Here is a 16,427-nt window from a genome sequence, read left to right on the forward strand (position 1 = left end):
TCAGGGGCGCCACCTATGCACTAAAACAGTCAGTGAGTGGAAAGGTGCACCTCACAACGGATGCATGGACCAGTAGGCATGGCCAGAGCCGTTACGTGTCCATCACTGTGCACTGGGTTAATGTGGTGGATGCAGGCTCCACTGGGGACAGCGGAGGTGGAACAGTGATGCCTAGCCCACGGTATAGGAAACAGTTGGCTGTAGGCTTTCCCTCCTCCTCCTCGTCTATCAGTGAAAGCTTGACCACAGAGCGCAGTCGCACGAGCACTACATCCGCAGCTGGCAGTGTTGCACATGAGGTGTCCCACTACCAAACAGCTAGTGGTAAGCGTCAGCAGGCTGTGTTAAAGATAATGTCTTTGGGCGACAACAGACACACCACGGAGGTACTGGCCAACTACTTGCAGCAACAAACAGAGCAATGGCTAGGCAGTCTACATCTTGAGGCAGGCAAGGTAGTCAATGATAAAGGCCGTAATTTTGTGGCAGCCATAGCCCGTGCAAAACTCACACTCATACCTTGCCTGGCTCACACTTTGAACCTGGTGGTGCAGTGCTTCCTTAATAATTATCCAGAGTTAACATCCCTGCTCCATAAGGTGCGAAGACTGTGCTCGCACATTCTTAGCTCGGCCGTACACTCCAGTCGTATGCAGAAGCTGCAGCGATTGCTCCACCTCCCCAAGCACCGCCTAATCATAGGCGTTGCAACAAGGTGGAACTCCACCCTGCACATGGTTGAGAGGCTGTGCGAACAGAGGCAGGCTGTAATGCATTTGCGGGAGGATACATCGGCAGGCAGCTTGAGGGAAGACATGGAATTGTCGGGTGTGCAGTGGTCAAAGCTGAAAGACCTCTGTAAAGTCCATCAGTGTTTTGAGGAATGCACACGGCTGGTAAGCACAGGCAACGCCATCTGTTATGAATGAGTCACCGGAGGAGAAAACAAAAATACAAGCTAAGTCCAGAAAACCGGAGGGGTTGGTAGCTATCAGATTGCAGACCCCTGATCCTATTCACCACAACTAACAGTAGCCATGGGCGGTTCCTAAGGTGCCCTAGACCCCTCGTCACAGCCGGAGAACTACATAAGCCTAAAGAAAGAAAGGGAAATCTAAACTGCCCCAGAGCAGACCCCAAAGCAATAGACAGCCCCCAACATGTATTGTCGGTGAAAAACAGATGAAAACACAAACACAGACAGAAAGACAGGCTGAGCAAATGATGGGGCCCAACTAACTAGATAGGACAGGACAGAAAAGATGCTGGCTGCAATCCGCAAAAAAACCAACAAAAATGTCCCAACCGTCTGATAGGAAAAAAGGCCCTGAAGTCGCTAGACTTCAAAATCACTATATCAGCACTCACGTATATTCTGGAAACAGAGCAAAGAGATCAACTGATCAGAGACAAAAATGGAATTCAGCCAGTCCCAACCAGGACTGGCTGAATACAAACACTAAGGAAACCAGACAAAATCTCATGGAATAATAGCAGGGCAAAAACTTCGCTTTTAGTACACAGGAACTAAAACTGGATGCCAGAGCTCAGAGCAGAAAGGATCACCAGCAAACCCTGCAGGGCGTCGGCTGCCTTATATCCACTCAGAAATTCCAGATGTCCAATCACACTCCGCCTGTTCAGATAACAGGTTCTTCCCATCCCAATCAATTTCACTACCTCTCTTCACCAGCAGAGGGAGTTCATCAGACATCAAAGGTGAAGGGGAAAATGAACTCACAACAGTACCTCCCCCTTGAGGAGGGGTCACCGAACCCTCATCCACGCCACCAGGGCGATCAGGATGGGCCCGATGAAAAGCACGAACCAATCTTTCGGCATGAATATCGGATGCAGGGACCCAAGAATTATCCTCCTGGCCATAACCCTTCCATTTAACCAAATACTGGAGTCTCCGTCTAACCAGACGAGAATCCAGTATCTTCTCAACCTCATATTCCACATTACCTTCAAGCAATACAGGGTCAGGAGGTGCCACCACAGGAACTACTGGCTCAACAAACCTCTTTAACAGAGACTTATGAAACACGTTATGGATCTTGAATGTAACAGGAAGAGCCAATCGAAAAGAGACCGGATTAAGAATCTCCAAAACCTTGTAAGGTCCAATAAATCTAGGTTTAAACTTTGGAGAAGCCACCTTCATAGAGATATTCTTTGATGACAACCAAACCATATCACCCACCTTAAACCGGGGACCAATGGTCCTATGCCGGTTGGAAAACCACTGGGCCTTTTCCTGGGAAAGAGACAACTTATCCACCACTTGGTCCCAGATCTGGTGCATTCTCTCCACCACAGTGTCAACACCTGGGCAGGCAGAAGACTCCACCTGCCCTGAAGAGAATCGAGGATGAAACCCAAAGTTACAAAAAAAAGGTGACATCAAAGTGGCAGAACTAGCTCTATTATTTAAAGCAAATTCGGCCAAGGGCAAAAATGAAACCTAATCATCCTGATCAGCAGAAATAAAACATCTCAAATACGACTCCAAAGTCTGGTTTGTTCTCTCCGTCTGCCCATTGGTCTGAGGGTGAAACGCAGAGGAGAAGGACAACTGAATTCCCAGCTTGGAACAGAAAGTCCTCCAAAATCTAGACACAAACTGAACTCCTCTGTCAGATACAATGTTCTCAGGAATCCCGTGCAAGCGAACCACCTGTTGCAAAAACAAGGGCACCAACTCTGAGGAAGATGGCAACTTAGGGAGTGGTACAAGATGGACCATCTTAGAGAATCTATCACAAAATTACCCAAATAACAGTCATTCTCTGAGAGACAGGCATATCAGAGATAAAATCCATTGAAATATGGGTCCATGGCCTCCTGGGCACCGGCAAAGGCATCAACAACCCACTAGAGCGAGAACAAGGTTTAGACCGGGAGCAAGTCCCACAGGACTGCACAAAATTCCTGACATCACGAGACAAGGCGGGCCACCAAAAAGACCGACTCACCAAATCTCTAGTACCAAAAATACCTGGATGACCAGCCAATGCGGAGCAATGAACCTCAGACATCACTCTCTTCCTCCACTGGTCAGGAACATACAATTTTCCAATGGGACAATGCTCAGGTTTGTCCTCCTGAAACTCTTCCAGAGCACATCTCAAATCGGGCGATATGGCAGAAAGAACTACCACCTCACCTAAGATGGTAGCAGGCTTGGTCACAATAGGAGAATCAGCAAAGAAACTCCTAGAGAGGGCGTCTGCCTTGACATTCTTAGTGCCCGGAAGAAAAGAGACCACAAAATCAAAACGTGTGAAAAACAAGGCCCACCTAGCCTGTCTAGGATTCAAGCGTTTGGCCGACTCCAGGTAAATCAAATTCTTGTGGTCAGTAAGGACCACGACTTGATGTTTAGCTCCCTCCAACCAATGTCTCCACTCCTCAAATGCCCATTTCATGGCTAACAGTTCCCGATTCCCCACATCATTGTTACATTCAGATGGAAAGAACTTTCGGGAAAAGAAAGCACAGGGATTCATTTTAGACGTCACCGGATCTTTTTGGGACAAAACAGCTCCTGCACCAATCTCAGAAGCGTCCACCTCTACCTGAAACGGGAGTGAGACATCAGGTTGCCACAAAACCGGGGCAGAAGTGAACCTTCGCTTCAGCTCCTGAAAGGAAGAAACAGCCTCCGGAGACCAATTCAGCACATCAGCACCTTTCTTAGTCAAATCAGTCAATGGTTTGGCAATACCAGAAAAATTAGCTATAAATTTACGATAAAAATTAGCAAAACCCAAAAACTTCTGGAGGGCCTTCAAAGAAGTGGGCTGAACCCAATCATAAATGGCCTGTACCTTGGCCGGGTCCATTTCAATAGTTGACGGAGACAAAATAAATCCCAAAAATGAAATCCTCTGTACACCAAAAAGGCATTTCGATCCCTTGACATACAGGGAATTCTCCCTCAAAATCCGGAACACAGTCCGAACATGTTCCACATGAGAGTCCCAATCCATGGAAAAGATCAAAATATCATCCAGATAGATGATCAAAAATGTATCCACAAAATCTCGGAAAATATCATTCATGAAGCACTAGAAGACAGAAGGGGCATTAGTGAGCCCAAAAGGCATCACCAGGTACTCAAAATGTCCCTCCAGAGTATTAAACGCCATCTTCCATTCATCCCCCTGCTTAATGCGAATAAGATTATACGCCCCCCTGAGGTCAAGCTTGGTAAACCAGCAAGAACCTTTAACTCTGGAGAATAGATCAGAAATCAGTAGTAACGGATACTGATATTTAACAGTAATTTTTTTGAGGGAACGATAGTCAATACAAGGCCTTAATGAACCATCTTTCTTGGCCACAAAAAAAACCCCAGCACCTAAGGGTGAAGAGGATGGTCTAATATGACCCTTCTCCAACGACTCCTTAATATAGGATCGCATAGCCTCGTGCTCGGGTACAGATAAATTGAAAAGTCGACCCTTGGGAAATTTACACCCAGGGCTCAGCTCAATTGCACAGTCATAACTCCTATGAGGAGGCAAAGACGCAGACTCATTCTCACTAAATACATCATAAAAATCAGCCAAATAGTCAGGAACATCATGCGACTGGGGAGAGGTGGAGAAAACAAGAGCATCACTAAGGGCACAACGACAACCCCAACTCACCACAGACACAGATTTCCAATCCAAAACTGGATTATGGATTTGCAACCAGGGAAACCCCAGAACGATGGTATCATGCAAATTATGCAACACCAAAAATCTGCAATTTTCTTGATGGTCTGGGGCGACCCGCATTACCACCTGGGTCCAAAACTGAGGTTTATTCTTCGCCAAAGGAGTAGCACCAATACCCCTCAAAGGGATAGGCGTCCGCAGAGGTGTCATAGGAAACCCACAACGTTTAGCAAAATCCAAGTCCATCAGGTTCAGAGCTGCTCCCGAATCCACAAAAGCCTTAGCGGAAAATGTGGACAGGGAGCAGATCAGAGTAATTGCCAGAAGAAACTTAGGTTGAACACCACCCACAGCAAATGTGTGTGCAAAACGTTTCTCTCGTTTAGGGCAGACTGAAATCATATGAGAGGCATCTCCACAGAAAAAACACAGCTAATTATGCCTTCCGAACTCCTGACGTTGCGCCCTAGACAAAACTCTATCACATTGCATAGGTTCAGATATTTGTTCAACAGGTGGCAACACCTCTCGTACAGTTTTACGTTCACGCCAACGCCGATGAACCTGAATGGCTAATGACATAGAATCGTCAAGACCAGAGGGAACAGGAAATCCCACCATAGTATCTTTTACGGTTTCTGACAAACCCTTCCGAAAGAGAGCAGCCAAGGCATTATCAATCCAGGTAGTAAGGACCGCCCACTTTCGGAATTTTTGACAGTACAACTCTGCAGAATCCTGACCCTGGCTCAATGCCAACAGGGCCTTTTCAGCCTGATCAATAGCATTAGGTTCATCATACAACAACCCCAAGGCCTGAAAAAATGCGTTCACATCAGTCAGAATAGGATCATCAGGTTTCAAAGAAAACGCCCAATCCTGGGGATCGCCGCACAGCAAAGAGATGATAATTTTAACCTGCTGCGCGGAGCTCCCCGATGAGTAAGGCTTCAAAGCAAAAAATAATTTACAATTATTCTTAAAATTCAGAAATTTAGACCGATCCCCAAAAAACACATCAGGAGTAGGGATCTTTGGTTCAGCAGCATGTGAATGAGCAAGGTAGGCGGAAATTCCCCGCAATTCAGCAGCAAGCTGCTCCACACGATCAGACAATTGCTCAATCTTCATTGAGAAAAAATTCCTCCTACAGCCTCAGGGAAATAGAGGAAAAAATATACACAAAAAAAAAATTCTGACACTTTTTCTTTTTTTTTCTTTTTTACAATTCTTTCCTGCTATTGAGTACCCTAGAATCCGCGGTATGGCTGGTGATTCTGTTATGAATGAGTCACCGGAGGAGGAGAAAACAAAAATACAAGCTAAGTCCAGAAAACCAGAGAGGTTGGTAGCTATCGGATTGCAGACCCCTGATCCTATTCACCACAACAGTAGCCGTGGGGGGTTCCTACAGTGCCCTAAACCTCTCGTCACAGCCGGAGAACTATATAAGCCTAAAGAAAGAAAGGGAAATCTAAACTGCCCCAGAGCAGACCCCAAAGCAATAGACAGCCCCCAACATGTATTGTCGGTGAAAAACAGATGAAAACACATACACAGACAGAAAGACAGGCTGAGCAAACGATGGGGCCCTACTAACTAGATAGGACAGGACAGAAAAGATGCTGGCTGCAAACTGCAAAAAACCCAACAAAAATGTCCCAACCATCTGATAGGAAAAAAGGCCCTGAAGTCGCTAGACTTCAAAATCACTATATCAGCACTCAGGTATATTCTGGAAACAGAGCAAAGAGATCAACTGATCAGAGACAAAAATGGAATTCAGCCAGTCCCAACCAGGACTGGCTGAATACAAACACTAAGGAAACCAGACAAAATCTCATGGAATAATAGCAGGGCAAAAACTTCGCTTTTAGTACACAGGAACTAAAACTGGATGCCAGAGCTCGGAGCAGAAAGGATCACCAGCAAACCCTGCAGGGCGTCGGCTGCCTTATATCCACTCAGAAATTCCAGATGTCCAATCACACTCCGCCTGTTCAGATAACAGGTTCTTCCCATCCCAATCAATTTCACTACCTCTCTTCACCAGCAGAGGGAGTTCATCAGACATCAAAGGTGAAGGGGAAAATGAACTCACAACAGCCATCATAAGCATGAGCATCCCACTTATGCGTCTGCTCATACAAAGTTTGAATATGCAAATAAAGTCCGTGGAGCCTCATTTAAGAGTCTCAAACACGGGACTAGCCAGATCTTCCTCCAGGGAAGGACCCAGCCAAGGAGTGGCTCCTTTCGGAAACCACCATTACCACCATATTAAGTGGCCCTTTAAGTCAATATCCAGCTCTTTACGAGTTTACAGATATGACAAGGGAAATACCAAGGCCAGGTATCCATCCACAGACAGCTGTTTCGGGGTGTTGCCCCTCATCAGTGTGAAGTAGGATTCTGGCTAGGTGGGAGCAATGCTTAGTAGACCCTAAAGTCCCTCTAGGCCCACCGAATGCGCGGCGTCGCTGCCAAGAGCGCCGCTAAAGACGCTCGCAGTGGAGTGTGGAGCATGTGCACTGAGGCGTGCTGAATCACTGGTGAGGACCAATGTCTGACTCAAACCCTGACCTACCTACACCTAAGCCTGGGCGCTAGCAGGCTAGGCTGCACAACACATGTGTACCAAGGGTAGGGGTTTCATAATGAGTCAATCACCAGATACATTCATACGTGCATACATCTCTCACACCTCATAGTCTGTAAATACAGTCTATTCTAGCGCATGGGCGAGCGGCCATGCGAACCTTTTATAGCCACTGGCGTCCGGGACCTTCCTGGCTTCTCGGATGGGCCAATCCGAACACGAGCAGGACCTGAGCACGTGACCCTCGATCTCCAATGGGAGATCACTCCACGGGCATGCTCAGTGGCCAGAGGAGGCAGCAGCAAGCAAACCCACGGAGTTGGCCTGGGCAGAGCGCCGAGACCGACGAATCTGCTGAGCAGGCTCCACTGCGGCTGAAGAAGAATGGGAGACCGCTGGGTGCAAGGCTCTGGATTCCTGGTGTGCAGTGGCAGGAACCCGACGCCTAACATTACCCCCCCTCCTAGGGCCCCCTCCCCCCTGAGCCTCGCTACGCTCAAACGCCGCAATGAGGAGCGGAACGTGGATGTTCTCCACTGGCTCCCAGGTCCAAGCCTCTGGACCATGACCCTTCCAATCCACCAAATAAAACTTTTTGCTCCGCATCACCTTGCATCCCACGATGTCATTGACCTCAAACTCGTCCGAAGACAAGTCTGATGTCCCGGCAGATGACTCGGAGAACCGGGACAAGTGAACAGGCTTAAGGAGGGATACGTGGAATGTATCAGAGATAGCCAAGTGTGGTGGAAGGGCCAGACGGTAGACCACAGAGCTGATCTGCTCGAGGACCTTGAAGGTGCCAATGTAGCGGACTCTACCCGCAGCCTGATGTTTCGAGTGGAGAGCCACACCAAGTCGCCAGGGGCAAAAGTGGGAGCAGGGCACCGGTGTGCGTCAGCGGAGGTCCTCATTCTCTCCTTGGAAGCCCGGATAGCATCCTGGGTGCGATCCCAAATGTCGCGTGCCTCCACCGCCCAGTCTGCCACCCTGGAGTCGGTGGATGACACGGGCATGGGCACAGGGACGCGCGGATGCTGACCGTAATTTAGGAGGAATGGGGTCTGACCAGTGGAGTCAGCCACAGCATTGTTCAAAGCGAACTCTGCCCACGGCAGCAAGGATGCCCAGTCGAAGATATGTGATCAGGGTCTGATTGGCTCTCTCTACCAACCCGTTCGTCTCGTGATGATAGGCTGAGGAGAGATTCAGGTCAATGCTGAGCAGGGAACAAAGCTCTCTCCAAAACCGGGACGCAAATTGAGGACCCCGGTCACTGACAATCTTGTCCGGCAAGCCATGCAGGTGGAAAACGTGCTTAATGAACAACACTGCCAGGCCCCGCGCAGAAGGTAACCGGAAGAGAGGTACCAAGTGCACCATCTTAGAGAAATGGTCGGTGACAACCCAAATGACCATTCTGCCACTGGACTTGGGTAGCCCCACCACAAAGTCCATACCGACCATCTCCCAGGGCCTGTCCGCTACCAGCAGAGGAAAAAGAAGCCCAGCGGGCCGCTGCCGAGAGGACCTATTCTGGGTGCAAGAGACGCATGCCTGAATATAGTCCCTGACGTCACGGGCCATATGCGGCCACCAGTACGTCCTCGCCAAAAGCTCAGAGGTCCGTTTTGTCCCGAAATGTCCACCCACCCTGGACGAATGAGCCCAAGAGAGGATCTCCGGTCGCAGACGGGCTGGGACAAATGTCTTGCCCGGAGGTACAGACTCAAGGGCAACTGGAGCCACAGTCCTCAGACTCTCGGATAGGACGATCAACCGAGGCTCCTCCTCCTCTTCCTCCGATGACACCACGGAGCGGGAGAGAGCATCGGCCCAGACCCAGACGTTCTTCTCCCCGGAGAGAAAATGGAGGCTGAAGTGGAACCGGGAAAAGAACAAAGACCATCTGGCCTGGCGAGAGTTTAGCTGCTGGGCTGTTTGCAAATACACCAAGTTTTTGTGGTCGGTGAACACCTGGAAAGGGTGGCGAGCCCCCTCCAGGAGGTGTCTCCACTCCGAGAAGGCCAACTTCATCGCTAGCAACTCCCTGTCCCCGATGGCATAATTTCTCTCCGCCGGTGTGAAGGTCTTGGAGAAAAAGAAGCATGGGTGCTTTCCACCTTGCGTGTCCTTGTGAAACAGGACCGCTCCAGCACCGACGGAAGAGGCATCCACTTCCAGAATGAAGGGCTTATCTACATCGGGGCGATGCAGAATGGGATCGCTAGCGAAATGGGACTTAATGGAGGAGAAGGCCTTGGAGACCGGTTCCGACCACAACTTGGGATTTGCACCCTTCTTGATGAGGGCTACCAAGGGTGCTACCAAAGTCGAGAAGTGGGGGATGAATTGGCAATAGTAATTTATGAACCCCATAAAGCGCTGCACCGCTTTGAGAGAATGAGGTTCCTGCCAATCCATCACCGCCTGTAGCTTGGCAGGATCCATGGCCAATCCCCGGGCGGAGATGATATAGCCCAGGAAAGGCAAGGACTCCTGCTCAAACACACACTTCTCCAACTTGGCATAGAGGGAGTTTGCCCGCAGGCGATCGAAAACTTTGCAAACATCTCTCCGGTGGGAGTCAGTATCTGGAGAGTAGATGAGAATATCATCCAGATAGACCACAACCGAGGTGGTAAGCATATCCAGGAAGATATCGTTCACAAAGTCTTGGAAGACGGCCGGGGCATTACAGAGGCCGAAGTGCATCACCAGGTATTCATAGTGCCCATCCCTGGTGTTAAATGCCGTCTTACATTCGTCCCCATCACGGATGCGAATCAGGTTGTAAGCCCCCCGCAGATCAAGTTTGGAAAACACCCTCGCTCGCCGTAGCCTATCAAACAGCTCTGATATCAGGGGGAGAGGATACTTATTCTTAACAGTGATGGCGTTAAGACCCCTGTAATCAATGCAAGGACGTAGTTCCCCACTCTTCTTCTGGACGAAGAAGAATCCCGCCCCCGCTAGTGACACTGACTTCCTAAAGAATCCTCTTGCCAGATTCTCCCTGATGTATTGAGGCATGGCCTCTGTCTCCGGGAGAGATAGGGGATAGACTCGACCCCGGGGAGGCTCAGCACCAGGCAAGAGGTCAATAGAACAGTCATAGGGGCGATGCGGTGGAAGGGTCTCCGCCGCCTTTTTGGAGAACACGTCCGCATACTGTCGATAGTGTTTGGGGAGCGAGGAGAGATCAGCGGGAACCTCGGTGGAGGCAACCTGAACACACTCCCTCAGACATCTACCCTCACATGATTTACTCCACTCAATAATCCTCCCTGAGGACCACTCTGTATGGGGGAGTGGTACCACAGCCAGGGGACTCCTAGAAGTACCTGGTCAATACCCTCGGGCATGACGAGGAGGGATATCGTCTCCTGATGAGATAGAGCCACTGAGAGTAACAGGGGAAGGTCTGGTGGGTTATCTGTGAGGGTAGAGTGGCACCGTACACCACTCTGACGGTGACTGGTGTAGACATCATAACCAGGTGTATAGCGTGCCGTTGAGCGAAGGCTGACGACATAAAATTGCCCTCTGCCCAGGAGTCCACGCAAACCTCCACCACCAGAGTGGAAGAATCAAACTCAAGTGTCCCCTTAAAGGACAGCTTGGAGGAAAACGTCGCTGATTCTAGTGCGCCGCCTCCTACGGCCACTAGGCACGAGCGTTCTCCCAGCTGCTGTGGGCACCGGTTGGCAAGGTGACCGGGCTGCCGGCAAACATGACAGCTCACAGGAGCTCGAGCGGACCGGGGCCTGGATCCCTCACGGGAAGCCCCCTGACGCTCGGACGCCCGATCGGAAGATTCCAGAGATTTAGCAAAACTAGGTGCCTACCTAAACCTCTGCCTACACTGGTCCCGCTCCAACCTTCGCTCGGCGAAGCAAAGATCTATACGGGTGGAGACAGTGATAAGCTCCTCCAGTGTAGCAGGAATCTCCCTGGTGGCCAGAGCGTCCTTCACATGGCCAGCAAACCTCTCCAGAATGCCGGAATGAGGACCTTATCTGGCCACTAACTCTGAGGCCAGCGTCCGGAACTGGATGGCAAAGTGGCTGACCATGGACGAGCCCTGTGACAATGCCAGCAGCCGGAGTGAGGTGTCATGGGTGACTCGTGGTCCCAGGAAGACCTGCTTCAGAGTGTCCAAGAACCGTGAGACACTCTGCACCACATGATCACCACGCTCCCACAGCGGTGTGGCCCACTCCAAAGCCCTGCCTGACAAGAGGGAAATAATAAATCAAAGTTTAGCCCGCTCAGAGGGGAATCGTGCGGCCAGCAGCTCCAGCTGTATAGAGCACTGGCTTACGAAACCCCTACAAGAAGCGCTATCACCCGAGAACTTCTCGGGCAGCGGGAGGCGGGACAAAGTCGGGGCAGGGATGGCTGTGGTCACACGGGAGACAGCCTCTGTGGCTGCCTGAACAGCGACCGCAGTTACATCCGCAGCTGAGGCTGAAAGCTCGAGAGCCGCCAACCTGCCCTGCAGCTGCCGGATGTACTGCAGCAGTCGCTGTTCATCCGCAATTACTAGCCAGATCCTGGCGCTAGGATAATGTTAGGGCTGGCCGAACGCACCAAATAATAAAGAGCATCCCACTTATGCGTCTGCTCATGCAAAGAAAGTTTGACGCACATTAAGGATCAGGCGTCTGCAGCGGAGGAGGAGGAGGGAAGCCTTGATGACAGTCAGCCATTGTCTGGTCAGGGAACTGTCCTGGACGAGGTGGAGGAAGAAAACGAAGAGGAGGAGGATGAGGGGGATGATTATTTTGGGCAGGAGGATGTTTCTCAGGGGGCAAGAGAAAATGTTGGCGTTCGAAGGTCAGGGACAGTGTTTGTGCGTGACTGTAGGGATGTGGATTTGCCGGAAACTGCTTCTCCACCCATCACGGACAGTACATCATTGACACCTGGAACATTGGCCCACATGTGCGATTATGCCTTGCAGATCCTAAAAAGGGACCCCCACATTGCCAAAATGATGAGGGATGATGACTACTGGCTGGCCAGCATCCTCTCGATCCACGCTACAAAGGCAAATTACACAACATCATGCCACAGGAGAACCTAGAGATAATATTGGCAAACAAACAAGCAACTCTGGTAAACCGTTTGTTTGAGGTATTCCCAGCACACAGCAGCGGTGCTGGTTCTCCCACGAGCCGTAGTGAGCACAATGGAAGAGGTGTTCGCGGTGCACACAGCATAAGTGGCGTTGGAGACAGGGGTTTAATGACCATGTTGTGGAATGATTTCTCAAGTACCGCTCACACGACTGCTAATACAGCATCGATTAAAAGTGACGGGAGACAGCAGTTGTCAACTATGGTTACAGTCAACTTCTCCTCCCATATCGATGTTCTCCCTCACAGGTCATTCCCCTTTGACTATTGGGCCTCTAAACTGGATGCCTGGCCTGAATTGGCACAATATGCCTTACAGGAGCTCGCTTGCCCTGCTGCTAGTGTGCTATCTGAAAGAGTCTTCAGTGCTGCTGGATCAATCCTGACAGAAAAAAGGACCCGTCTGTCGACCCAAAATGTTGATGATCTAACCTTCATTAAAATGAACCATGCATGGGTTTCAAATGTTTTTGTCCCACCTTCCCCTGATGACACATAGGTTACCAGAAAAGTGCCTTGGTTTTTTCCTCCTCTTCCTTGGACTTGCCCAATTATGCCCTTTGCAGCAGCTGAATGTCCAGCCAACACATCTACATATGCCAATTTTTAAACCTCCATAACTGGGCTGCCCACCCCTCCCCCAACGGCTGGGGTCAAGACCTGTCACACCCGGGCAAGTGCTGTTGCTCTGAACAGGTGGATGGGCCCGCTGATGGCCGACGGCAATGGCACAGGGCCCCTCATAGTACAATACAGTGTCTCTGATGGTGGGGGGGCCCACTCGCCGTCAGACACACCAGCGTACTATGAGGGGACCTGTGCCAGTACCGTCGACCACGATTGTGCCCTCCCGCTTGGTCATGGCCACAGCACTTGAAAGTTGCAATACTTACCTCTCCCTGCTCCACCGCTGTGTAATCTGGGCAGTTAAATCCTTCACAGGGACGGCCACTGGAAATTTGGTGTATTGATCAATGATGGTTAAGATGTAGCTATGGCCTGTCCTGCTGGCCACTACCTTCAGATGATCAATGGCTACGATTTGAAATGGAAGTCAACTTACAAGCGGATGCTGTGGTGCTTTATGATCACCTTTCACAGTTCTGATAGTCACAGAGGTGTGACATTCCTGCCACCATTTTTCAATGTCTCCTCTCATGCCAATCCAATAGAATCGCCTACGGCCTGTGGCTTCTGTCTTTTGCACTCCAAAATGACCAGACACATCATGATAGGCAGTGAGGACCATGCCTACATCTCTCCCTGTGATCATAATTTGATGGAGACGAGTAACGGTGATGTGATCCACGCTACTGCGATAAAGCAATCCTTTCTTCACAAAGAACCTTTTTCGCTTTCTCCACAGACACAGTAATTGAGGGTCTGCATCGCCTCTGCAACATCTACCGGGAGGTTTTCCAGCGATGAGTAATTCCCAAATTTCTGCTAACACTCGCCTTTGCATCTATGCTTGTATCCATGTAGTTTCCAGTAGCGGAGATTCTTGACTGGCTTACTGAGATTGAAATATATATGAAGATTTAAAAGTACCACAACACTGTATACTGGTGTACGCCATGAATACCTTTCCCTTTTTCCACTTTTTAAATTCTGGTGTAATACATTCTGAGCCTGTGAGTGTCTGTGTCTGACTCCGGAAGTATAGACGGAAATTTAACCCTAGAATGGACACACCTGGTATGTGCTGATACAGTACCTTGTTTCAAAAATTTGTATTAAGGTATCATCTGTAGGATAACCAACTGTGGGGGGGGGACCCTCTTCTTGCCGCAAACACGAGACTGAGACATAGTTTGTATTGAACAGGTCCGTTTTTAGTGCCCATCCTTCTGTCGACAACAGCAATTCACTACAGCCATTTCACATTTCTCTGTACACAGGCCCCGGTACCTTCACTTCCTTTGTAACTATAATCGTGGCATCCTCTGTGGCTCTTCCACTATGGCTGGCCTAGGCCCAACCACCACAGCGCTGCCCCAGTCTGAGCACACCGTCCGTATGATAGCCCCAGGCCATCTTCGTCTGTGGCTTCTGTCCTCTGGCCCACCCACCCCCCGTGACTGCCTCAACTGTCAGTCCTCTCTGGAGCCTTTCCACTGTCTCTGTTTCCTCAGCAGAACTTCCTCTATACTGTGCTCCCTTCGCTGACTGACTCTTCCTGAACGTTCCCTCAGCCTTTTAAACTTCCAGTTCTGATAACTCCGCCCACCATCACCTAACAGTTTCTCTGACCAATGACAGTTATTCAGTCCCACTCCTACACTCTCCACTGCCCTCGAATGGGCAAGCGAAAACGCTGCACCCTTTCTCTTTATCTTAGCGGTTTCACACCTACACTGCGCTACACCTCTGCTTCTCACTACAGGCTGATTTGTCTGTCAGTCCACCTTCCCTACATCATCCATAGTGAGTGAGGGTGTGGGGGTTACGCCTTCTATATATACGGTGAATCGGAGAAACAAATTTTTACACTATACTCGATACAGCTTGTATCTTGTTATACAGTACCTTTTTACAACAATTTTTATTATGGTCAAAACCAAACTGAGTGAGCGTCCGAGGGTGACTACAGAAATACAGTTGTGGCCAAAAGTATTGACACCCCTGTAATTCTGTCAGATAATACTCAGTTTCTTCCTGAAAATGATTGCAAACACAAATTCTTTGGTATTATTATCTTCATTTAATTTGTCTTAAATGAAAAAACACAAAAGAGAATGAAGCAAAAAGCAAAACATTGATCATTTCACACAAAACTCCAAAAAATGGGCCAGACAAAAGTATTGGCACCCTCAGCCTAATACTTGGTTGCACAACCTTTAGCCAAAATAACTGCGACCAACCGCTTCCGGTAACCATCAATGAGTTTCTTACAATGCTCTGCTGGAATTTTAGACCATTCTTCTTTGACAAACTGCTCCAGGTCCCTGATATTTGAAGGGTGCCTTCTCCAAACTGCCATTTTTAGATCTCTCCACAGGTGTTCTATGTGATTCAGGTCTGAACTCATTGCTAGCCACCTTAGAAGTCTCCAGTGCTTTCTCTCAAACCATTTTCTAGTGCTTTTTGAAGTGTGTTTTGGGTCATTGTCCTGCTGGAAGACCTATGACCTCTGAGGGAGACCCAGCTTTCTCACACTGGGCCCTACATTATGGTTCAAAATGTGTTGGTAGTCTTCAGACTTCATAATGCCATGCACACGGTCAAGCAGTCCAGTGCCAGAGGCAGCAAAGCAACCCCAAAACATCAGGGAACCTCCCGCCATGTTTGACTGTAAGGACCGTGTTTTTTTCTTTGAATGCCTCTTTTTTTCTCCTGTAAACTCTATGTTGATGCCTTTGCCCAAAAAGCTCTACTTTTGTCTCATCTGACCAGAGAACATTCTTCCAAAACGTTTTAGGCTTTTTCAGGTAAGTTTTGGCAAACTCCAGCCTGGCTTTTTTATGTCTCGGGGTAAGAAGTGGGGTCTTCCTGGGTCTCCTACCATACAGTCCCTTTTCATTCAGACGCCGACGGATAGTACGGGTTGACACTGTTGTATCCTCGGACTGCAGGGCAGCTTGAACTTGTTTGGATGTTAGTCGAGGTTCTTTATCCAACATCCGCACAATCTTGCGTTGAAATCTCTTGTCAATTTTTCTTTTCCGTCCACATCTAGGGAGATTAGCCACAGTGCCATGGGCTTTACACTTCTTGATGACACTGCGCACGGTAGACGCAAGAACATTCAGGTCTTTGGAGATGGACTTGTAGCCTTGAGATTGCTCATGCTTCCTCACAATTTGGTTTCCAAAGTCCTCAGACAGTTCTTTGGTCTTCTTTCTTTTCTCCATGCTCAATGTGGTACACACAAGGACACAGGACAGAGGTTGAGTCAACTTTAATCCATGTCAACTGGCTGCAAGTGTGATTTAGTTATTGCCAACACCTGTTAGGTGCCACAGGTAAGTTACAGGTGCTGTTAATTACACAAATTAGAGAAGCATCACATGATTT

This window comes from Dendrobates tinctorius, unplaced genomic scaffold, assembly GCF_039654945.1.
Source record: "Dendrobates tinctorius isolate UK_male_01 unplaced genomic scaffold, ASM3965494v1 ptg000095l, whole genome shotgun sequence".
Taxonomy (NCBI): domain Eukaryota; kingdom Metazoa; phylum Chordata; class Amphibia; order Anura; family Dendrobatidae; genus Dendrobates; species Dendrobates tinctorius.